The 25,462-nt window shown below is 48.1% G+C and overlaps 1 long non-coding RNA gene across 3 annotated transcripts in view; it reads left to right on the top strand.

Moving 5' to 3' along the window:
- The window catches only part of LOC102141435 (uncharacterized), a 94,245-nt gene that overhangs the window by 5,603 nt on the left and 63,180 nt on the right, over positions 1-25,462 (top strand). The window contains exon 2 of one of the 3 annotated variants that reach the window (XR_012434479.1): positions 4,757-4,846. The exons of the other annotated variants lie outside the window; for them this stretch is intronic. This is a non-coding gene — a long non-coding RNA (uncharacterized lncRNA). The remainder of the gene's footprint in view (positions 1-4,756; positions 4,847-25,462) is intronic. 3 annotated transcript variants of the gene reach the window in all.

Raw genomic sequence — 25,462 nt, 5'->3', positions numbered from 1 at the left:
TTAAGGACTTGAGCACCAGTAGCTTATTTGGGGGATCTCGGGAAACATGGGAAGGGGGGAGAGGGGAAGTGGGATAGAGAAAAGAAGGAAGCCAATACAGGGTGCATTAGAAAGCAGATTGCCAACTAGAGCTTAATCCTGCTGACCAGTACTAGGAGCCAGGGCAGAGCATGCACCTTGGCTTTACATGCCTCCTAGGGGTGAGGGAGCTGGGATATTTATACACTAAGCCCCATCAATTACGGGTTGAGAGCTGCTCTTGGGCCGATAGTTCCTCAGCTCTTCCAGCCTGCCATGAACAGGCAAAGAAGACTTTAGAGGACAAAAAGGCTTTAGAGGAAAGCCCTCAAAAAAATATATAGATGATAAAAATAAACAAAAAAACCCTGCAGGTGCAAGGGGGCATTTGGAAGTCAACTGGTGTGCAACTGAGGAGACATGGGTGAGGCTCTGGTAGTGTTCAGTATGGAAACCCCAACCTCCTAAATGAGAGAAGAGAACAGAGATCCTCACTTCTGGCTTAGAAATCAAAACATCTAGACCCAGAGGGATGAGCAATGAAAGATCTGAAATACCTGGAACAAGTGGTGGTGTCCCCTCTACCCCTTGTCCCTGGGCATGCAGATCAGCCCCTGTAGCCTCATTTCATGCATATCCCCAATCCCAACACAGAACACATGTTGTCAGGCCTGAACATGTGTGATTTAAGTTCAAAGATGAGACAAAGACCTCACCTGACCGGATGGCTTCACCTGCCTTCCCCCTAACCCACCCCTGGCTTTGAGCAGTACAACAGACATCGGTGAGTTAAGTTTTACGTCCTTCCTGCCTGACTGGGGGACTTGAGAACAAGGAACCACCCCAAGGCAGGGTGTGGAGGCAGGAAAAGGAAGGTCCCAAATACCTCACCTGTAAAGAGATGCTTGCCCCAAAGGTTGAGCCCCAACAGGCTACAGCGGCATCGCTTGGGGAGCAGAGAGGTGATGGCGATGAGTATGTTTGAATATGTATGTCCTTGTTTGCTTGGAATTGGTGTAACTGGGCTGTTCTGCGGGTTAGGTATTGAAAAGTGCCAACGGAACATGAAGAAAAGTCAATAGACATATGTAAAATGAAATCATTACATAGAAAATGATTTCCCCTGAAGGCCTCGGGAAACTGTCGCTATCAAGTAAAGAAATGTGCCTCTGTCAAGCCTGGAAATGCATGTGGGCTTAGAAAGCTGTGCCGTCCTGTGGTGCTTTCCTCCTTCACATGCTCAGCAATGGTGTGTCAGCCCTTGGCTTAGGGAGCAGTGTCGCCAGAGAAGGTGGACATGGAACCAGCACAGTAGCGGCGACTGTCTGCCCTCGGGAAGGGTCAGACTTCTTTCTCAACTACCAGAATTTATTATATTCTTTAACCACTCTGGGCAACACAGAGATTCAAAAAACTGTTTTTGCCCTCCTGGAGGTTACAGTTTCCTCACCTGTAGGTTGAATATAATAATGTTTCTCACAATTGTTATAAGGAATAATGTCTATAAAACATATGAAACAGCACAATGCCTGGCTGAGTGTGAGCCTAACCACTTAGTGTTTAAATGTGTCCATTGTCTGTCTTCTGGTCTAGAATGTGAGCCCCTTGAGGGAAGGATTCTGTTGGCTGCCTCGCCATGCAGGTGACAGTACTTGGCAAATTGCAGGTGCTCAGGAAGTAGTGAATGAATGAATGGATGAATGGAAACAACTCCAAGTACACAGTAACTTCTAGCTTGTTGGCATAAGAGTTTAACCTCAGATTAGGTAAAGCATCCTGTCCTTTTTCCTCGTAACACCCACCATAATCACATTGACTGATATTCTGTGTAATCATGTAATAGCTGTCTCCTCTATTAGAATAAAAGCCCCATGAGGTTCCAATCCTGTCTATCCTCCTTCACTGTGATTTCCCCAGAGCTGAGCACTGTCACAGAGTGGGTGCATGATAATTGATGGAAGGAGGGAGGGGAGGATGGAAGTGAGAGAGGGAAAGAGCAAACGAACACAGATAGTAGCACTGAGTCATGGAAAACCCCAGGGCATGAACTCTGGGTCCCAGAAGGCTCTTGCATCCCTGAGGATAGAAAGGTGGGGTTCTTGGATTGTGGGGGGGTGGTCTGACCTGCAGGAGTGAGCCCTTGGGAGGGGTGGGCAGGGCTGCTGCCATGGCTGGGGCTCTGTGAGCTCCCCGCTGTTCCTGTCCCCAGCCTGATGCCGTTTCTGCTGAAGCCTCTGTGCTTTCCCGGGGAGAAGGGTTGTGGTTGTTGGTCACTGATATTTGTTAATGAACCTGACATGCAGAGGGATTTCACTTCCTTCCTGCAAAGGTCATTCTCCTCCCCAGGCTGCTCTGTCAGCCTATAGGGAATGGAGAGACCAGAGGTCGCCTGACACCTCTGGTCTCAGGGAAGCCCTACCCACCCCAGCTCCCTAGAAGCCTGTGACAGCTTTGCACATCCTCCGCTGCACTTGGAAAAGATACAAAACGTCCCTGTTTGTCTCTTAGTAAAAAAGCAGTGGTTTCTACCTTGTAATTAGGATTACTCTGCCTGCAGTGTGATGTTCCTTTTAATCACCAAAGGGTAAGCCAGCAGTTAGCATAATGCAACATGTTCATCCTAATACACACAGGCATTGGTGGGGAGAGCAGAGCAAGCAGGGAGGAGCAGGCCCTGATTCAGCCACAGCAGTGGGAGGCAGATGCCAGGAGAGAGGCGTGCTGAACAGGAACACGGCAGTGATCATCCAGGGCAGAAAGGGACTGCAGCATGGCCGGGCGGGTGGGCAGCCAGAATGGGACAGCTGCTGGAGACAGGAATAGGGAAGCTCACAACACCTATACTCAGGGAGCCCCAGTCTGAGGGAGACACAGCCCCGTCCTCAGGGATCCTCAGTCTGAGGGGAAACACCGCCCCGTCCTCAGGGAGCCCCAGTCTGAGGGAGACACAGCCCCATCCTCAGGGAGCCCCAGTCTGAGGGAGACACAGCCCCGTCCTCAGGGAGCCCCAGTCTGAGGGAGACACAGCTCCGTCCTCAGGGAGCCCCAGTCTGAGGGAGACACAGCCCCGTCCTCAGGGAGCTCCAATCTGAGGGGAGGCGCAGCCCCGTCCTCAGGGAGCCCCAGTCTGAGGGAGACACAGCCCCGTCCTCAGGGAGCTCCAATCTGAGGGGAGGCGCAGCCCCGTCCTCAGGGAGCCCCAGTCTGAGGGAGACACAGCCCCGTCCTCAGGGAGCTGCAATCTGAGGGAAGGCGCAGCCCCATCCTCAGGGAGCCCCAGTCTGAGGGGGACACAGCCCCGTCCTCAGGGAGCTCCAATCTGAGGGAAGGCGCAGCCCTGTCCTCAGGGATCCCCAGTCTGAGGGAGACACAGCCCCGTCCTCAGGGAGCCCCAGTCTGAGGGAGACACAGCCCTGTCCTCAGGGAGCTGCAATCTGAGGGAAGGCGCAGCCCCATCCTCAGGGAGCCCCAGTCTGAGGGGGACACAGCCCCGTCCTCAGGGAGCCCCAGTCTGAGGGAGACACAGCCCCATCCTCAGGGAGCTCCAATCTGAGGGGAGGCGCAGCCCTGTCCTCAGGGATCCCCAGTCTGAGGGAGACACAGCCCCGTCCTCAGGGAGCCCCAGTCTGAGGAGAGACACAGCCCTGACACAGGGAGCCCCAGTCTGAAAGCAGACACAGCCCTATCCTTGGGAAGCCCCATTTTGATATAGGAAAGAAAGCTTCTGGTCTCAGCAAGCCTCCTGTAAGATGCAGACGTGGTTCCTGCTCTTAGCAGTTCACAGGGTGATGGTGGAGCTCCCAGTTTGATGGCAGAAGGACACTGCTCCTGCTCTCAGAACACTCTGTATCTGATAGAGGTGACACAACCCTTGCTCTCAGCAAACTTTCAGTCTGATAAGAAAGACAGATCCCTTAGTCTCAGGAGATCCCCAAACTAATGGCAGAAGGAAGTGAATTAAACTCCATTTAGCTCCTACTGTATACCAAACTGCATGGTAGAGGCACCTAGCTACTCATTTAACCCTGTGGTGTACCCAGGGTCATAAGTTGCCTGACTCCAGGGGCATCATTCATATGGGATACCATGACGGTGGTACCTCTGAAGGTGCACACGTAGGAGAGGGTCCAGTCTGAGGGAGACACAGCTCCGTCTTCTGGGAGCCCCAGTCTGAGGGGAGACACAGCCCTATCCTCAGGGAGCCCCACTAAGGGGCCCCAGAAGGGCCCAAGTAAGCATACCTACTTCCATCTTACGGAGGAGACAAATGGAGCACAGAGAGGCTGAGCCCAAGGGCTCATAGCTGAGAAGCAGCAGAATCAGGACTTGAAGTTGGTTTTTCTGAGCTCAGTCAAGTGTTCCTAGGATAGTTTCTTATCTGTGAGGGGAGATAAAACAGGAAGAGAGAAAAGCCTCCTACACATCCTGGTTTGGAGTTGCCCTATAAGTAGAGTCTGAAACAGAGGCTACCTCCTGGTGGCATTTAGTTGGGAAATGATCTCAAGGAGCAGGACGGGAGAAGAAGGAAAACTAGGGAAGGCAGGAAAGCCCATCCAAGCTTGTGTTATCAGACTGGCCATTCCTGCAGGCAACTGGTGCGTGATCTCTCTGGGACACCTCTGGAGCTTTGTGTAATATGTCTCAGCACTATGTGCCCAAGGGGATGAAAGGGAGAAAAAGTTACCCCTTGGCTGTCATCTCCTGTTGCCCACGGGTGACCTGTACTTCCTGGTTACAGGTGCCCGAGCATGAAACAGGTACCAATGGGAATGAATTGGTATCAAAGAAGCCTTGGGCAGGAAGTGAGAGATGCAGGGCACAGGCAGAGGTGAGTTCTGTTGGGTTGCATCTGCACAAGGCTGGTTGAAGCAGGGACTGATGGGAGGGTAAGAGATGAGGAGATTAAACAATTGATGCGGTTTGACTGTGTCCCCACCCAAATCCTATATTGAATTGTGGCTCTCATAATCCTCACGTGTTGTGGAAAGGACCTGGTGGGAGGTAATTGAATCACGGGGGTGGGTTTTTCCCATGCTGTTGTCATGATAGTGAAAAAGTCTCACGGGATGTGATGGTTTTATAAGGGGTGGAACTCCTGCACACACTCTCTTGCCTGTTGCCATGTAAGACATGCCTTTGCTTCTCCTTGGCCTTCTGCCATAACTGTGAGGCCTCCCCAGCCATGTGGAATTGTGAGTCATTAACCTGTTTTCTTTATAAATTACCCAGTCTCAGTTATGTCTTTATCAGCAGTGTGAGAACAGACTAATATAGTAAATTGGTACCAGTAGAGAGCAGTGCTGCTGTAAAGATACCCAAAATGTGGAAGCAACTTTGCAACTGGGTAACAGGCAGAGGCTGGAAGAGTTTGAAGGGCTCAGAAGAAGATATGAAGATGTGGGAAAGTTTGGAACTTCCTAGAGGTTTGTTGAATGGCTTTGACCAAAATGCTGACAGTGATATGAACAATAAAGTCCAGGCTGAGGTGGTCTCAGGTGGAGATGAGGAACTTAATGGGAACTGGAGTAAAGGTCACTCTTGCCACGCAAAGAACCTGGCAGCATTTTACCCCACCCTAGAGATCTGTGTAACTTTGAACTTAAAAAAGATAATTTAGGGCATCTGGCAGAAGAAATTTCAAAGTGGCAAAGTGTTCAAGAAGGAAGCAGAGCATAAAAATTTGGAAAATCTGTAGCCTGACAATGCCATAGAAAAGAGAAACCCATTTTCTGGGGATAAATTCAAGCCAGCTGCAGAAATTTTAACAAGTAATGAGGAGCCAATGTTAATCAGCAAGACAATGGGGAAAATGTCTCCAGGCCATGTCAGAGACCTTCAAGGCAGTCCCTTCCATCACGGGCCCCAGGCCCAGAGGCCTAGGAGGAAAAAGTGGTTTCCTGGGCTGAGTCCAGGTCTCCACCTTCAGTGTGCAGCCTAAGGACTTGGTACTCTGCATCTCAGCTACTCCAGCTGTGGCTAAAAGAGGCCAAAGTAAAGCTCAGGCTGTGGCTTCAAAGGATGTAAGCCCCAAGCCTTGGCAGCTTACATCTGATGTTGAGCCTGAGGGTGCACAGAAGTCAAGAATTCAGTTTTGGGAACTTCCACCTAGATTTCAGGGGATGTGTGGAAATGCATAGATGTCCAGGCAAAAGTTGACGGCCAGGGCAGAACCCTCATGGAGAGCCTCTGTCAAGGCAGTGTAGCAGGGAAATGTAAGGTGGAAGCCCCCACACTGAGTCTCCACTGGGGCACTGCCTAGTGGAGCTGTGAGAAGAGGGTCACTGTCCTCCAGACCCCAGAATGGTAGATTCATCGACAGCTTGCATCGTGCACCTGGAAAAGCCACAGACACTCAACAGCAGTCCATGAAAGCAGCGGGGTGGTGTGGGCAGGGGGGTGGGCTGTACCCTGAAAATCCACAGAGGTGGAGCTGTCCAAGGCCGTGGGAGCATCAGCGTGACCTGGGTGTGAGACATGGAGTCAAAGGAGATCATTTTGAAACTTTAAGATTTGACTGCTCCACTGGATTTGGGATTTGCATGGAGCCTGTAGCCTCTTCATTTTGGCCAATTGCTCCCTTTGGGAATGGGTATATTTACTCAATGCCTGCATCCCCATTGTATCTACAAAGTAACTAACTTGCTTTTTATGTTACAGGCTCATAGGCAGAAGGAACTTGCCTTGTTTCAGATAAGACTTTGGACTGTGGACTTTTGAGTTAATGCTGAAATGAGTTAAGACTTTGGGGGACTGTTGGGAAGGCATGATTGCTTTTGAAATGTGAGGACTTGAGATTTGGGAGGGGCTAGGGATGGAACAATATGATGTGGTTCTGTGTCCCTACCCAAATCTCATCTTGAATTACAGCTCCTATGATTCTCACGTGTCATGGGAGGAACCCGGTGGGAAGTAATTGGATCATGGGGGTGGGTTTTTCCTGTGCTGTCCTTGTGATAGTGAATAGGTCACATGAGATCTGATGAGTTTATAAAGGGCAGTTCCCCTGTACATGTTCTCTTGCTTGCCGCCATGTAAGATGTATCTCTGCATTCTGCCATGATTGTGAGGCCTCCCCAGCCATGTGGAACCGTTTCATTAAACCTCTTTCCTTTATAAATTACCCAGTCTCAGGTATGTCTTTATTAGCAGTCTGAGAACAGACTAATACAACAATGAAGCACATATAGCATCTGCTGCCTCTCGCCCCAACCCCCAGCTGGTTGTACTGTCTGGGAAGTAGAGGCTAAAGTGGAATTGGGAATGCAAAAGGTTTTTAAGAAGTATCACTTGAGAAGGAAAAAGGGAGAAAGATTGGGTAAGGGAGTCAGCTTTGAGATGTTATCCCTTTAAGGATCCAGTCTTCTAGTCCCTAATAAGAATCTGAGATTCTGTGTTGTAGACCATCTATCAGAGCCCCTTGGCCCCCCAAAAAAAATGCAGTAGTGGAAATTCCTAGCTCAGGATTCTGCTATCTTTGGCCATGAAGTGTTCTGATTTGTGGCAGAGACTGCTAGATGCCCTCAATCTCTCTTTCTTCCATCTTCCTTGGTGAAAGGATCCCTCAATTTTTAATTGGACTCACGAACTCCTGAAATAAAGTCTATAATCCCATTCTATCTTGCAGGTGGGTGTGGTCCTCTGACTAAATTCTAGCCAATAGGACACAAGCTAAAGTTAGAAAAGTGTTAAGGACACTTAGAAAGTGTCTTTAAAGAGAAGAATGCCCTTCTCTTTCTCATTTCCTTCATTTCTCATTTTGTTGACTGGAATGTGGATGAGATGGCTGGTGCTCCAGCATCCATCTTGGATCACACAGTAGAAGCTATGTGGTGAGGAAGGTGGAGAAACAAGATAGGCACATGGGTCTCAGATGAGGATGGAGCTGCCATACCAGCTGCAGGCTGCCTACTTCTGAAATTGATGAATATGAAGTAGTAATAAGCTTCTGTGTTTCGTCAGTGATTGTTATTTATTTTGGGTTTTCTGTAATAATCTGTATATGTGTCTATCTTCTTATTGCTGGGGACTCAGGGAGGGCAAGGACCTGACGAGGCTTATTTATCTTTGTGTCTCTTGTACCCAGCAAGGAGGCTGTCCTACAGTAGGCGTTTAGTGTTTGTTGAATGAATGAATGACATACCTTCATTGCCACTTGACCTGTGGAAAGGCGTGGTGGCTCATGCCTGTAATCCCAGCACTTTGGGAGGCCAAGGCAGGTGGATCACGAGGTCAGGAGATCGAGACCATCGACCATCCTGGCTAACACAGTGAAATCCCATCTCTACTAAAAATACAAAAAAAAAAAAAAAAAAAAAAAATTAGCCGGGTGTGCTGGCGGGCACCTGTAGTCCCAGCTACTTGGGAGGCTAAGGCAGGGAAATGTCATGAACCTGGGAGGCAGAGCTTGCAGTGAGCCAAGATCGTGCCACTGCACTCCAGTCTGAGTGACAGAAAGAGACTCCATCTCAAAAAATAAAATAAAATAAAATAAAGTTAACCTAAGGGCCTCCCTCCTTTTGGTCTCATCTTGAATGGAATCCTAAACTGGAGGCCCAGGATCTAAGCACCTAGCTTGGGCCACTCCCTGTGCTGCTCAAATCTGGTACCCTGGAGGCCACAGGGAAAGGTGGGAGCCATGGCCATAGTGGGGGCCCTCCAGAGATAGATGCCCAAGTGAGCAGTGGCTTCTGCAATTGGCTGAGGGAGAGTTTTCCAGGATGACTTGCAGCTCCTGAACTTGCCATACTCTCTCTTGCCTCCTGGCCTTTGCATAAGCTTGCCTGTCCTGGCATGCCCTTCCCTCTCTCCAGCATCCCCATATGGTTTTACTGGACCACTTCTCCCAGGCTTCAACAAAGAAGACATTTCTTAATGGAGACCTTTCTTGTCGCTCAATCCTTTATGAGTGCTCACCAGGCCTCCTGCTTTTCTTGCTTAGAAGCTCTTTCCACACTAGATGGTACCCTCCATGAGGTCAGGGGCTATGTCCCCTCTGTTGCATAGCCTGGCACAGGTGGGCTCAGGGAAGGCTTGTTGAATTATCTCTGAGCAGGGCTTGGGATCCAGGGGTGGCTTTCAGAGGATCGGAGAGCTCAGTGCCAGCCACAGTTACCTGCCCTGTGCCTCCAGCCTGTCCCAGGCCTCAGCCATCTTCAGCTCTCCCTGCCCTCACCCTCGCTCCCTCTGCAATGCCCTGGCAGGACTGAGCATTTTCTGCTCTCAGTGACCTGTGACCAAAGCCACAGCAGCTAATTAACACCCTGCTGTGTGCTTGACCCCTGCCCTGGCTGGCACTCCACTCCTGACCATTCCCATTTAATTGGTTCAGCGCCTGCCTGGCAACCTCCATCCTCTCTCCCTTCACATGATTTAGCTTCCAGCCTGAGGGTTGCTTGTTTGCTTCACTCAGTAATTAACGCTTTCTTCTGACTGTTCTCTTCCCTCCTCCACTGACTATATGTGTGATCTGGGACTGGGTCCCCCGCAATACAGGCTGAGGCAGATGTGGACCCTGCCCCAGGGGATCCAGCAGTGGAGCTGACACACTGACATAGAGAGGCAAGGATAGGGCGCAGGGATGACAAGGGAAGGATCGCAGATAGCACATGGTCCAATGTCTACCTGCTGTGCAGGAGGGAAGACTGAAGCCCAGAGACAGTGAGCAGGCTGTCTCAGGTTGCCCAACAACCTAAACTGTCCTAGTCTGGGTTCCCCACCAAAAGTCTGAAAAGTCTGAAACATTGGTTTTAGACGCAGATAGTATATTTTGGGAGAGGACAGAAATAGGGGCTGGAAGAATGAAGTAGGAAGGAGAGTAAACCAGTGCAAGCATGCCCTACCAAGCTGGGTTCTCTTGTGGGCAGTGCAGGTTCCATCACATGATGGGCTTGCTGAGGGCTTCAGAAGTGTCCACTCCAGAGGGGAAAGAAGGGACCATTTATCCTTTGGTTTCTAGCCACCATTGGGCAATGGCTGCCTCATGCCATTGGGGTGCTGACATCCTTGCACCTCTGGCGTTGAGCCTGTGTCTGTATAGCTGGTTGTGCAGCCTCCTGGGGGCAGTCACTGCCGAGGTGTAGAGAGAAGTGGTGTTGCTGAGGCAAGGTGCTGTGAGAGGACACCGCACTTGGCTGATTCTGCAGCAATGGCCACAATGAAAGGTCGGGCTGAGAGGCTGTGAGGCAGGACATTTGAGTGTCAGATTCACAATGCAGTCGTAACAGAACAAGAAAGCACAACCAGCAACGACTGTGCTCAGCATCAACCGGCGGAATACCCAACCCCACTGCCCCCAAAAGAGAGGCTTATTTTTCTTCTATGAGAAGAAATCCAGAAATAGACAGCTGCTGACATAAGTTCAAGGATGTCAGTACCAAAATCTGAGACTTCGTTAGTCTTTCCCTTGTGAGTGCAACATGGCTGGTGCGGTTCCAGCCATCACATATACACTTCCAGCAACAAGGTGGAAGCATGGTGGAGGTGGGGACAGGGGAGCACCTTTATCAGGTCAGTCAAAGCTGTCTCCAGGAACACTCCAGTGAACTTCCACTACAGTGTATTGGCCAGAACAGTCATAAAGCAACACGTCTAAGGAGGAGAGGACAGTGGGACAAGGGACGGGCAGTGGGCAGCCAGCAGTCTGCCACACAGACATAGCCTCATGTTCTTTTTCCTTTGTAGAGGAGTTGACTTCTGTCCCTGCCCACACTACACACTTTCTTTGTTGTTCCTAACTCACGGCTGGCCTGAGTGGTCCTGGTCTTTGGGATCATTTAGGGTGAATGTTGGGCTTTTCCACTGAGACCAGATGGATGCGGAGGGATGGAAAACAATCAAGAACCTTCCCATTTTATCCCCTCCGCTAATCTCTCCTTTGAAAGAAGTCTCTCTTGCAGGTGAAACAGGCATTATGTGATTTCATCAGTAACTGAGTGCCATGCATAATGAGAGTGATGTATTTTGATGTGTTTGTTTCTCTCTCCTGGCCAGTGGGCAGTTTCACCAGGTGATGGGCCTGCAGAAGGGTGCCAAGGAGAGAGATGGTATCCAAGGCTCCCACAGCTGCCCTGTGTCTGTGTGGGACACTGGGAAGTCAGCAGCCAGGAGTTCCTGCTATCTGCATGTCCTGACCCAGCCTCCACCCATCCCAGTTTGGTTAGGTTCACAGTGCCTACTTGTCATTCAGGGTCTCTCCAACCTCCCCAGGCAGGAAGAAGCACATCTTCCCAGTCTCACCAGATGGCCCAGCTGTCGTTCATGGTCACCATCTTAGTCTGAACTCCCTGAAAAATCGACCCTGAGTCAAGGATTTCAGTGAAGATGGGGGAGGTGGGAAACGAGGCAAGGAAGGGCAGGAAGCTTACGCATTAGGGTCCTATCCTAGGTTCCACTGCGAACAACTGTGGCTCAGTCCCACTACAGGCCTTTGGAAGACCACGTGGGACACGCCCCACAGTGGTCCCTGAAGGAATAGGGAGCTAGGACACTTATACACCAACTCCATCAGCTGTTGGTTGAGGGCTGCGCTCAGGGGCTGTAATCCCCCAGTGTTCTGGATGCCACATGGCAGGAAGAACAGGATGCAATTGCCAGAAAAAGACCCCAGGCACAGACATGCAGGCAGTTCCCAAGGAGAGTGAATCTGAGAGTGGCTACAATGGCGAGACCAGGGGCATGTGAGTGGAGCTCCAACAGTGATTACCACAGACAAAAGGACTGTCCCAGCTGGAGGAATTAGAAGGGACCATCCCAATGGGGTGCTATCAGCATTAGTTGGAATGACTTTCCTTGTGTGGGACAATAGCCCTTTGCAGTATGTTGGCATCCCTTGTCCTACCCACTCAATGCCCATCATACCTCCTAGTCACTATGACAACCAAAAGTGCCCCCACAGATTTCTAAACACCTCTTGCCTCCAGTTAAGAACTCCCAATACAATCAATCCCTTCATTTTCCAGGTAAAGGACTGTGACTCATCCAGCAACTCACAGCTAGTTGTGAGAGACCAAGCTAAGTCTGAAATGCGGGTTTCCTGAGTTGTTATACTTGATTTAAAAAAAAAAAAAAAATGGGAAGGCTTAGTACTCACTTATTCATTCATTCATGTATCACAATTTATTTAGATGTCCTGTCTGAGCTCTAGACCCTTGTCTCCCCTCACTCATGTCTAACCTGGTGCCTTTCTGCTATGGCCTCAGGCCTGTGCCCAAGGATTTCGGCAGCATTGGTACCCTGTTGCCAATGGGCTCTGTGTGAGGGGAGGGCTGCCAAGTGGCCTAGCACGGGCTGTGGCTAGATGGGAACTTCACTCTCCAACAAGCCTCTCCTGCAGCTGACCAAGGTTGCACAGCCGCAGTGATGGTAATGAGGCTCTAAGTCCCTAACATCACACTCCCGGGAGGGAGACGCTACCCAGCAGCCCTCTCCCTGCCGCCTCCACACCATCCATCTGCCACCCACTTGCAGCACCTGCAGCCAGGCCCGGGGCCACTCTCCACCCTCCAGGTCCAGGCTTCTCTGTGACTGGCAGTCCATTCAGGCCTGGCACAAGCTCCTGGCATCAGGCGCAGCATGAGTGCCATGCCAGCCTCGGAAATGATGGAGCATCTCTGGCTGCCACCCCAGGGGCCTGGTTACCCGACCCACCTCCAGCCAGAATCCACCTGGCTCCCTCTGCTCTCTGCTAAGGGCTGGGACCAGATGGCGAATTATGGGGGCTGATTTACAGTGATAGCTAAGTCGGCTGAGGATGAGGTGTGGATGCCAACAGCACTGAGCAAGGGGCCTGCTAGGCGCACATGGGGTAGGGATGGGGACAGAAGAAGGGAAAGGAGGGGTGATCCCAAAAGAGAAAGTGATGCAAAGAGGAAAGAAAAAACCCAGGGCCATGAGAGGAGAGAGGAGAGGGAGAACAGAGGCTGGGAGAAGAGGAAGAGGGAGGAAATGAGTGTAGCCGCCATTAATTGAGCTCTTACCATATGCCAGGCATGAATGTTCTCATGGCTCTGTCTAATATGATAGCCACTAGCCACATGTGGCATTTTAAATTAAATTAAAATTAATTATAACAACTATAATTACAAATGTAGTTACTCAGTCACGTTAACCACATTTTGAGGGCTCGATAGGCGCATGTGCCTAGTGCACTGGACAGTACAGATAGAAAACCTTTCCATCGTCCTAGAATGTGCTAGTGGGCAGGCAGTAGAGGGGAGGCAGATATTAAGTAACAACAATGCATGTTGCTGATATGCACATATATCTCTATCCATCTATATATCTCTACCTGCATATATATCAGGCACCGTTCTAAGAACTCGACATAGATTTATTCACTTATATCCACCGTAGATGGCAGGTTTTTCTATCAGAGGTTGGCAAACATTTTCTGTAAAGAACCAGATAGTGTATATTTTAGGTTTTGTGGGCCAGATAATCTCTGTCACCACTGCTCAACTCCACCATTGCAGTGTGAAAGCAGCTGTAGACAAAGCATAAATGAATGGGCATGGCTGTGCCCCAGTAAAACTTTACAGGCACCATGATGTTTAATTTTCGTGTGTCACAAAATATTTTTCTTTTGATTTTTCAACCAATTAAAAATGTAAAAACCTTTCTTAACTTGAGGGTAGAACAAAAACAGGCATCGGGCTGGATTTGGTTCATCGGCCATTTTGTGCCAACCCCTGATTTACATCATCCCCATCTCACAAATATGGAAAGTAGGACATAGAGAGACCAGCTAGGTCACTGGAGGTCCCACAGCCACAAATAGCAAAGCTGAGATTTGTACCCACGCGCTTGGGCTCCAGAATCAAGGCCCTCAGCCTCCCCACACACCAATGAACAATGTAATTTCTGGTAGTGATCATTGCTTTGCAGAAACTAAGAGTGTGATATGGTAGCAAGCAGGGGAGAGGGGTTGTCTAGATCAGGTGAACAGGAAGACTGTACTGAAATGAGGGAGCTTTTAGCCTAAGGCAGAGTAACAAGAAGGATGCAGCCATGGTATGACTCAGGGGACGACATCTCAGGCACAAAAGGGACAATGAGTGCCATACTCTACAGCAGGGTCATGGGTCAGCATGGCCAGGGCATGGAGTGAAGGGCAATGGCTGACTCCAAGGACAGGGAGTTGGGGATGGAGTGAGGCTCACAAACTCTGATAAAACAGACATTATTTTAAGTGCAATGGGTAGTCACTGGGGAATTTTAGCAGGAGAATGGCCAATAAAATTCATGGTAAAACCAAACGTCACCCTAGGTGCATAAGAGAAGAGACAGGAAGTCAGTTAGGAAGCTGCTACAATTGGTTACAGAAGCAATGGTGGTAGTGTGGAGTGGGGCAGAGGCTGTGGAGATGTAGATATGAGAACAGATTTGAGTTATCTTTTGAATTGGAGCCAACAGGATTTATTTTTCATTTGGATGTGATACGTGAAGGACAGGGAAAAAGTGGAATGACTCCTAGTATGGGGGCCTTTAGCAATGGGTGGAAGGCAATGCCATGTAGAGACTGGGAGGACAGGGAGAAGTACAGGTCTGGGGTGAGGAGATCAAGATGTCTGCTTTGAGACATGCTAAGTCTGAGGTGCCATTGGACACCCAAGCAGCAATGGCAAGTGGATGGTTCTATATTGGAGTCTGGAGGCCACTGAAGAAGCCAGGGCTAGAGATATAAATTTGGGGAGCAGCAGCAGGTAGGGGGTTGTTAAAATCATAGAATCAAAGGAAGGTACAGGTAGGGAAGAATAGAGTGCTTGGAACTGCACCCAGTATTGGAGGAAGGGCCGAGGTGGAGGCTCCAGCAAAGGACAGTGATGTCAAATGCTGACGTCAAGCTGAGAGAAGAGAAGCAAAGACTCAGATAAAACGTTTATACTATATTTAACAAAATATTGACATTTGTAATATAGATTTTTTATAAATAATTATAAAGGCAAGTCTATAGAAAATGGGTGAAGAATATGAACAGGTAGTTTATAGAAAAAAAAAAGGCTAATGTGTTAGATAAGACCCAGGCAGAACACAGAATTTGCACCCTGATGGTTCAAATGATGGCAATTAAATAAAGCATCAGCTTGTAAAGACATGGACAGAGTTAAAGGAATAAGCAAGGGTTAGTGAAGTGCCCAAGGCTGGCAGCAGCAGAAAACTGTTATCACTCCTATGGGTAAAGAGACAGAAGAAGCCAAAGAGGCAGAAGTTGGCAGAGAGGCCACCCCATGGGAGCTGAAGTTTTAGAACAATGCCAATACCAGAGGCATGGGGATGGAGCAGGGAAGGAACACCTTGACCTCTCTCTTCTCTCCTCCCATGCTTCAACCTCCTGTCCTCCAGCATTCCGGGAATCTATTCCATAGACAAACACACATACACACAAAATATCAGCAGAAAAATCTTCATGCTAGCATTGTTTAGAATGGAAAAAACTGGGAATGATATTAACATCTATCAATAATAGTGATGATGATGTTGATAAAGATTATGAAAGCCAATAGGTATATGATGTGTGTGCATGTGCACTTACTATGTGTCAGGTTTAATTCTAAGCAATTTCCATGCACCATCTTGTTTAACAATAATCCTGTGTGGCAGGTACTATTATTTCAGTTTACATAAGAGTAAATCAGACATCAATAAGGTTCTGGTGAAATTATGGTATGGGCATTCTGTGGAACACTGTGCAGCCATTTAAAAAAGGAAATAAGTTCAGATATATGAATCTGGAAAAGAAACACATCGTTAAGAAAAAAGTAGCAGAAATATTTGTATAGTGTGATCCCTTTTATATTTTTAAAATAGCAACTCTGTCTATATTTCTATGTGTACAGAAAAGATCTGGAAGGATACACTCAACAAATAATGGTGGTCACCTAAGCAGAGAGGGTAGGACCAATGGGAGTTGAAGAGGAGTGGCACTTTTATTTTACATATAATCAATATATACTGACATATTACTTATGGATGAAAAAATGAAAGGATAAACTGAAGAAGTAAAAGAAAACAGAGGACAAGAACAAGTCCCACTGTTGAAACTGTGATTTCAACCAAGCAGGCTCCTGTCCCAGTACTGCTGCATTTTAGCCGTATGCTCCTGGGCGAACACATTGATTCTCCAAGCTCAGTTTCTCCATCTATGAAAGGGGAATATTAATCATGGTACCCACCTCCTCAAGCTGGCATGAGGTGCACATGAGAGACACGTGCGAGAGTGTACACGAGTCTTGCAGCCTGGTGAAGAATGCCCTGCAGACGCTCTACAGGGCATGCCCAGCGTGTGCTGTGCTTCCAGCCCCTGGGAGGCTTGAGGAAAGTGCAGGTGGCAAGTGGAGAGGGATTGGAGGGACCACTTCTGTGATTCTGGGGCTAGGATTCTAGTCCCTAGAGTTTCCAGGGCACTTTCTTCCCTGCTCACACAGAGCTCAAAACCCAGCACTCGAGGTTGACTCCACCTACATGCAGCCAGCATATCCTCTCTGTAGAGCAGGAAATGAATCACGTCTAGAGGCTCTACAGCCACATCCCCTGATCCGAACTGGGAACAGAGGCCACAGCCATTCAGTAGAAAAGTGAGTTAGAGAATCACACACGTACGCTTCTTTGACCTTCTAGGAATTAATACTAATGTTTTATAAAGTGTTGCCAAGACACTTTCTGAGGGCCTTTTAAAATAAAGTTCATTTGCAATTCACACATTGAAGTTGATACGGAACGAAGTGCTGCCAAGAGAAAGAGTTGTGTGTACATACTCCCCAATAAGCTTGTTCAGAGGGTTATCTCCACCTAATGCTCACTGACATGGAACTAAGCTTTACAGCCCCAGGAACTGTATTGGTGAAACAAAAGTCTGGAAAGATAAATACCAAACTTATACCGGTAGTTAACTCCAGGGTACGTGTGTGTGTGTGTGTCTGTGTGTTTATGAGGGGGTGAGACATTCCCATTTTACTTCCAATATTGATGCAGTGCTTGGCTCTGTTGTGATGAAGATTTTTTTTTTCAGATATTTTATGTGAAAAAATAAAATACGAAAAAAGGAATGCACCAAATAGGATTGTTCTGTGGAATACACAACATTATAGATGTATGAAGAAGGACCTGCACTTCCTACACATGAAAGCAGTTACCATTTATAGAGTTCTGATTTGGTGCCAGGTGCTGTTATAAGTGCTAAGTTATTGAGTCATGCAGATGACTCCACAAGGTAAACATTATTCACCCCACTTGCAGAAGAGGAAAGTCGGGGCAGGGGCAGAGCGACACCCTAATTCATCAGTCCGTGCATTTGCAGATTAGTGTGAAATCACAGAGCAATGAGAAATGGATTTCCTCCTCCCAGACAGAGTCAAAGAACCTCACCAGGAGGCTCTCCCTCCCTATCCAGCTAAGAGTCTTCAGAGAAACCCTACAGCATCTGTTCACATGATACCAGGGAGCAAAACGCCAGCGAAATTAGAAACCCCACCATTCTGCCTTGCTGGAACGAGCCAGGGAGGATAATCAATCTTCAAGATGAAGCTGCGAAGCACAGCAAGCCAGGCTTGGCCCTTTTCAGGGAGGACCCCAAACAGGGGGTCTGGGCTGTTATCCCCTGGACGCTGGTCCTGTAGCCAGCGTCCAGGGGATAACAGGGGCGGCAGCCCGACAGGGTCCCCTTCTCCCCAGAGGGGCAGGCAGCAGGCTCACAGCTGCCCTCTCCCAACATTAAGACGAATTTATAGGAGCGCCAGCAGGGCCTAAAACACACGAGGCTAGGCTGTTCCTCCCTCCAGCCTGGCTACGCTGAGCTGTAGCTCAGCTTTTACATTCAGCCCCCTCATTCCCTCTCCAATTCTGCTTCCTCACCTGCTTCCCACAGCTGAAGCCAGAAGAATGCCTTAAAGACCCTTAAGTCACCGACAGAACAAGTCTGGCCTGGAGCCACTCTCTTGGTGGCCACCCCCACCGCAGCCCCAGGACCCCTGGACCCTGTGCCGGTGGCTGTGTGCCCTTCCCTGGCTCGGCTTCCCCAGATGTTCTTTGCGGCTCTCCCTCCTCTTCCTCGCACCTCACTGGTGGCAAAGAGCCAAAGCTCCCACACACAGTCAAGTTGGCAACCCAACTACATGGCATTCCTGTGGCTGCAGATGGCCTGAGACTACTCTCAACCTTGATAGGATCTGGGGACTTGAGATTAGTCAACTAACGCTCAGCCCCTGGACGGGGTTAGAGTCACTCCTCCACCTCGTGGTCATTGTTGGAACTACACCCTGGGAAAGCCTGTCCTGAGAGGCGCTTACTCCAAGGGATGATGGAGGTGGTTTGATGAGGACGATGATGATGGTGATGATGTGATGATGATGGGTCAGGAGTGTAATCACTTACCTCTTGCCAGTTTCTGCTCACATCACCTCAAAAGGGCTCTTCCCTGACCACCCTGTGTAAAACAGCCCCACCAAACACTCTCCTTAAACCTGCCTTATTTTTTTGTAGCACTTATCATCTAAAATATTATTAATTTGTTTATTTGTTGTTCGTGTAAGCTCCAGGAAGGCAGGGGCTGTGTTTGTTTTCACTGATGTATCCTGCGTAGCTAGGATTACCTCGCACGTAGCAAGTGTTCAATAAATATTTGTGAAGCGAAGGGGCTGGTAAATGACTCCCCAATCTCCCCCTGCGCCCAGTAGTCCTCCCAGCTCCTGGCAAGGCCACAGATCCCTCTCCCACAGACCCAGTTTGCCTGTAATACTGGGAACAATCCCCATGCTCGTCCGGGAGATGTAAGGACCCTGTGTTAGTCTGTTTTGCATTGCTAAAGGAACACCTGAAGCTTGGTACTTTATAAAGAAAGGAGATTTATTTAGCTCATGGTTCTGCAGGCTGTACAAGAATGGCACAGGCATCTGCTCAGCTTCTGGTGAGGCCTCAGGAAGCTTTTACTCATGGCAGAAGGCAAAGGAGGAGCAGGTATGTCACATGGAGAGAGAGGGAGCAAGACAGAGGGGAGGAAGTGCCAGCCCCCTTTTAACAACCAGCTCTCGGAGTGAACTAATAAAGTGGGAACTCATTCATTACTGCAAGGATGACACCAAGCCATTTATAAGGGATCCTCCCCCATGACCCAAACACCTGCCACTAGGTCCCATCATGTTTCAATGTGATATTTGGAGGGGACACACATCCAAACTATATCAGACCCCTAGGTCTCAAATCTGCTGGTTTGGCCCCTGCCGGCCTGTGGTGGTCTTGCCCTTGGTGGTCAAACCCCTGCCCTTGGTCCTCACCTTTAGTGTCTGCATCCCTTGGTGTCATTCCCTGCATCTGCATCCTCCCTGCCTCATCCCAGTGGCCATGCGTGTTGCCCGCCCACTGAGTGTCAGGGCCTGGGCTGGGTGTTTTGTGTTCACTACCTCTGATCTTCACGGCACCCTGCACAGTGGGCATTGATTATCCTCATTTTTAGATGAGAAATGAGTTCAAAGAGATTGCACAACTTTGCACATGTGATTTATGCCACCCCTGTGTTTTCCAGAGATGGTCCCAGTGATGCTAACGGGTGAAACAAATGAATAAAAATATACATAAAATAAAGTTTCCACAGTGAGAAATTTTAGAAAACACTGGGTTCGACAAAGCAGAATTATTTCTATCAGGACTTCTTAGACTCTTTAAAATGACCATGTGCATGGCAGCCCCCCAGTGGGGAGGGGTATTTGCAGGGCACAATATTTCCCAAACCTATCTGAGTTTGGAACCACTTTTCCAAGGAGCATCTCACAGGACATGGCTTGAACAACAAGTGCAAGATCGGTTTCAATCCTGCTGGTCAGGAATCAAGATCAGTGCATCAAGATCGGTTTCAATCCTCCTGGGCAGGAATGCCAGGGATGCAAGAGGGTGACTGTCAGGCCACTCCTGCATATCTTATTTGATCTCCACAACAGCTCCACGAAAAAGAAATCCTTATTCTCACTTTCCAGATGGCGAAGCTGAGGCTCAGGGAACTAAAGTAATTTTTCTATGCTGCCCATAAATATTTGAAGCTAGTGGAGTGTGACTATTCACCGGGTGCTCTTGAATGATGGCGAGAGGGAAAAGGATTAAGACAGTTCACCGTGAACCAGGAAGCAGACACGGGGTCTACATGAAAGGAGTTCAGGGAGGAGGATGTGACTGTGTCCAGTCTCTGGGGGTCACCCCAGCCCTGACACAGGATGACTGCCACCACACCTTCCACGCTCCTCGGTCCATGTTCTCAGGATGCTCCTGCAGTTTTAATTAAATGCTGCGTATGGCGACTCATTAAGTAGAAAACAGTTGTTCTGTATCTAAGTAGCCTCAGGTCTCTTCACCACTTTTACTGCTCAAACAACATTGCAGAGAATTTTATAGTGTTTGGACTTGGTATTGCCTCTAAGCCTCGCAGGACCTCCAGGCCAGGGCTGTGTAGCAAATCACTCTGCTCCAAGGACACTGTCCTCACTTCAACAAGGATTCTTGGTCAGGCCCTGCCTCCCTTCTCTCTTCAGACCCCCTCCCACCCCAGGGAGGGGCTCAGCCTGCCCTAATGTTGGTGCCAGGATTCATGATGATGGGAGGTAAGAAGGCTTTGGAGGGGTTAGGCTGTGTGTGCCAGTTCCCATGACTGGAAGGTTGTCTCGCTTCTGAGTTCTGATACACACCATTTGGCAACTTGGTCCCTTGTTAGGTTATTTCATAGGAAAGGATTAGGAGCCTATTAACAATATTAGTTTATGCTCCCACAGCCCTTGCCACAAGCCAGGCGTTGTTCTGAGGTCTACCTATAGTAACTTGCCAAATTCTCACAATAACCCTATAGGATAGGTATGATTGTTATCACATTTAATAGGTGGGGGAACTGAGGCAAAGAGGGTTTTAAGTTTCTTGCCCAAGATTATAAACTACTAATTGGTGAAGCCAGGATTCAACTACAGGCTCTCGGACCCTGAGTCTCTGGTCTTAACCACTGTGTTTTACCATCTGCTAAAAACCCGACTTCCAGGCTTGGCCTTGCTCTTTGTCAACTGCCCTGAGTAGGGACTGTAATTCTGCCACTGATTCCCAGCTCAGGGATGACAGCTTGATTGACTGCTTATCTAGGTCTCCAACCATCACTTAATCCTGGATTGGCATCACCTTTAGCAAACTGTGTTTTCCAAAGATGGCACAGCAATATCTTTAGAACGTTCATACTCACCCTCTGAATCTGGACAGATCTTTGTGACTCCCTCTCCCAGAAAATGTAGCCAAAGTGACAAACTGTAGCTTCTGATGCTAATACAAGTGTCATGCACTTCTGCCTTTCTCTTTGGGGAGTTGGATGCCATGTTGTGAGGAAGCCCAGTTAGCCTTTGGAGAGACCCATGTGGAAATAAACTGAGGGCCCATCAAGCTCCAAGTTGACAGCCAGCAATGACTTGCCAGTCAAGTGAGTCACGCTGAACATGATCTTCCAGCCCCAAGTTGAGTCACTCAGCTAATGCTATGTAAAACAGAGGCAAGTTGTCCCCACTAAGTCCTGCCCAAACTGCAGATTCCTGAGCAAAATAAATGATTATTGTTGTTTTAAGCCCCTATGTTTTGGGGCAGCTTGTTACATAGCAGTAGATAAACAGAACACCAGCTGTGTCTGCCTTTGGGGACATTTTGTGATTCTGGGTTATCTTCCCTGACACACCCTATTTTACTGCTGGGCTCTATCGGCCAGGCCAGACCTCTCCCAACTTCTCTGTCCCCACAATTCCTGCCCTCTCTGAAACAGAAAGCAGAATGGCTGGTGCTTTTCCATCTGCCCATCTCCCTGCAGGTCACAAGGCGCTGCTGGCCTGGGCCCAACTGCCAGCCATCTTCCCAGCAACACTCAACCTCCAGACTGACTCTGAATGCCAGGGACCAGTTTCCTAGGCAGTGGGGCCAATTCCAGGCTATCTTCTAACTCACACATTTTTGCCTTACCAAGAAAGTTACTATTTCTCCTTTTCATTGAGTGTATTACATTGATTATTTTTTGTTGTAAAAGTTATAGTTAGTTATTTTGCAAATTATCCAGTCTATTTTTATTTTTTTTCATGGATCTGGTACACCTTGAGTCCCCTTTTAGTTTTAAAACATATAAAACATACTACTTTCGTACTGGGTGTGATGGTTAATTTTACGCATCAACTTGACTGGGTTAAGGGCTGCCCAGATAGCTGGTAAACTTTCTTTCTTTCTGTGTCTGTGAGAGTGTTTCCAGAATAGATTAGCACTTGAATCTACAGACAGAGTAAAGAAGATCTGCCCTCACCATTTTGTGGGGGCATCATTTAATCCATTGAAGGCCCAAAATAGAACAAAAAGGTGGAGGAAAGGCAAACTCCCCCCAGCCTACCCCAGCTTCTTGAGCTGAGACATCCATCTTCTGCTCACAGAAATTGAAGATCCTGGTTCTGGTCCTTTAGACTGAAGGATTAACCCCCCTCCTCCCCATCCCACCCCATCCCGAGTTCTTCAGCCTTGTAGTAAATTAGATTACCTCTTTCCTGGTTCTCCAGCTTGCAGATGTCTTTATAGGACTTCTTGGCCTCCACAATCACATGAGTCAATTCTCATAATAAATCTCCTCTTGTATATCTATATATATCCTTTTGGTTTTGTTTAGATAACCGTGATATGCTGGGTAATGAACTATTACAAAACTTCCTATTTTTTAAACATTTTTTTTTTGTTGTTACTCTTACTCATGGTGGCTTGTTTCCCTGTGGGTTTGGGGATTTTAAACTGTGAGCTTGTGTCCTATCAGCATTTTATCTGTGAAAATTCTTTGAGATCTGCATTTAGAGTATATTCCTCAGAAAAGATTTGTGTTTGCTTCTGCAAGGCTCCTGGTGACATCACCAAGGCAGAATCACTGGCAAGTTTCACAAAGGTTTATTAGATTAAATATGAATCTTTAAGGACATGCCACCATGACCAGCATAGATTCTTTCCAGTTCCCCTGAGGCCCACTTTTCCTTTCCTTTACTATTGCAAGTATTTTAGGACCCCATCTCTACAAAAATTTTTAAAAATTAGCAAGCTAAACATGATGGCATGTGCCTGTAGTCCCAGCTACTTGGGAGGCCAGGGTGGGAGGATCACTTGAGGCCGGGAGTTCCAGGCTGCAGCGAGCTATGATTGTGCCACTGCACTCCAGCCTGGGCAACAGAATTAGTCCTTATCTTAAAAAAAAAAAAAAAAAAAAAGGATTTTGGAAGAAGCATTTGCTCTATATTCTACTCTGGTTCCAGTGTTCCAGGTGTAAAAGTTTGCCACATTTTAACCTGAGTTACTTTTCTTAACTACCTTGTTTCTTATACAAGGTACCCCAGGTAGCCTTAAAACAGTGGGCACCTATGGAGGAGAATGTGTTCAAAGAGGGAGGTAAATAAACCAAAGGAAACAAAAAAAGAAAAATTGTGCCTGGGTTTGTACCTGTTGGCAAGAAAAATATTCCATATGACTACAACTAAAGTTCTTTCCTAAACCATTTGGTAACTCTCGGTGCCATCTCCATAAGCGAATTACAAGTTTATTTTATCTTTTTTCTTAAAGTAAGTATGTTCCTCAACCTGAAAATGCCTTAACATCTACCTTAAGTTATTATAGGCCTTAAGAAGCAATTCTCCAAAAATCTATTTCCTGGAAATTATGAACTCAGCTCTCTCAGTAGTTCAGCATTCTTTTCTACCTGGTTAGTTTGCAAATGTGTGCTTTGACAATCTCTACATTAGAGCTGGTGTATTTGCTATCTATTGTCACAATAATGCTATCTAATAAACCATCCCAAAACTCAGTGGCTTTAAACCATGAACATTTACACAGTAGGTCGGTGATTTAGGTGAGGCTTAGCTGTGTGGTTCTTTTGGTCTCAGCCAGGTTTGTTCATATGCCAGGAGGCTGGAGGTGGGCTAGCAATTGGCTGCTGCAAGCTACCCTTGGCCAGCAGGACTGAAAAACATGGCTCTGCTCCATGCTCTCTCATCCAACAGGCTGTACTGGGCATATTCTCAGGGCAAGGTCAGTGGTTCAAGAGAGCACCTTTTCAAGCCTCAGTTGTATTTTACCCACATATATCTCATTGACCAAAGCCAGTCACATGGCAAATCCAGAGTCGAGAGATGGAGTATATCACCTCATCAGGTGACATACTGGTGGCAAAGTTACACAGCAAAGGGCATGAGTACCAGGAGAAGCAAAGGATTGGAGCCAAGTGATGTAATCCATCACAGCTGGTGTTCAGGCAGCCCTCTCACAGGAGCCATGCCAGGCAGCTGGTCTAATGGTCCATTAGGGTGTCCCTTGGTGACCGGAGCAGGAATGAACAGAACCCTCCTCTCTTCTTCCTCAATCCTATTTGGGCCTTAGCGTCGGAGTCAATGTGTCTGACTGCCTCTCTCACTCCTCGCCTGCCCTGGATTAAAACTGCTGGTAACACAATTTTATAGTTTTCAGGGACCACCTAGGAAGGCAGCAGTCAAACAGGGCTGATCTCCCTGCATCTAACACGTCCACTTCCAAGCTCAGGCCAGGATGGCTGCTTAGGTCTCTGGGCATGTTACTGAAAATAAAATGTGGCTGGAGTTCAATCACTTGAAAACAGAACAGCATTTCTTTCCTGAATTACCTGAGGGCATGTTAATAGATGGCTTGTAGAGAATCTTTCAAATCTTCCATTCATCAATACCATGCCAAGGAAGGAAGCATAAATCAGAAAGCAGTTATGAGAAATTGTACACGGATGCAACAAAGCTCAAGGTCAGTGGCCAGACCATGCACCTGCCTTCCATACACCCAGAGCCCACACCAGGGCTGGGTGCACACCAACTGTGTACCTAATAGGCGACCTCTGGCCTCTACTTCATAAACAGAGAGCTGTTACACCTGTAGCTTGAGAACGGTGCAGAGAATACCTGCGAGGGCTTTCGTTTAAACCCTCGGTATAGGATATATTTGTCAGAACTGTCACGGGAGCAGCTGACAGATATCTAACTCAAGGTAGCTTAAATAGAATGAGAGATTTACTGTCTCGTGAGACCAAATAACGATGAAGGCCAGCAAAGAATACCTGGAGCCACAGACACAGCTGTCAGAAGCTTTGCCTCTTTCCCTCTCTCTCCTCTGCTTCTCAGCTTTTCCCTGTGTGAAGTCTCATCCCACCATTTTTCTCCACCTTGTAGGTAGATGGGTCGGGAGTTGTTGAGAAACTGATCACTGACCAGCTCTGAACCCACATCCATCTGGAAACTTTCTGGCCAGGCAGGAGAGGGCTCTCTCTTCTGAGCTCATGCTTGAAAATTCTAGGGAAAGGGTCTGATTGGCCAGGCCTGCATCATGTGAGCCATCCTGGGCTGATCCCTGTGGCTGGAGTTGGGGTTTGCAACAGGGGTGGGGCACCAGTGGTTAGCAGCTCTCATCAGAACCA

This window comes from Macaca fascicularis, chromosome 4, assembly GCF_037993035.2.
Source record: "Macaca fascicularis isolate 582-1 chromosome 4, T2T-MFA8v1.1".
Taxonomy (NCBI): Eukaryota; Metazoa; Chordata; class Mammalia; order Primates; family Cercopithecidae; genus Macaca; species Macaca fascicularis.
The sequence above is the reverse complement of the archived record's forward strand: the minus strand, read 5'-3'. Positions and strand labels throughout refer to the sequence as shown.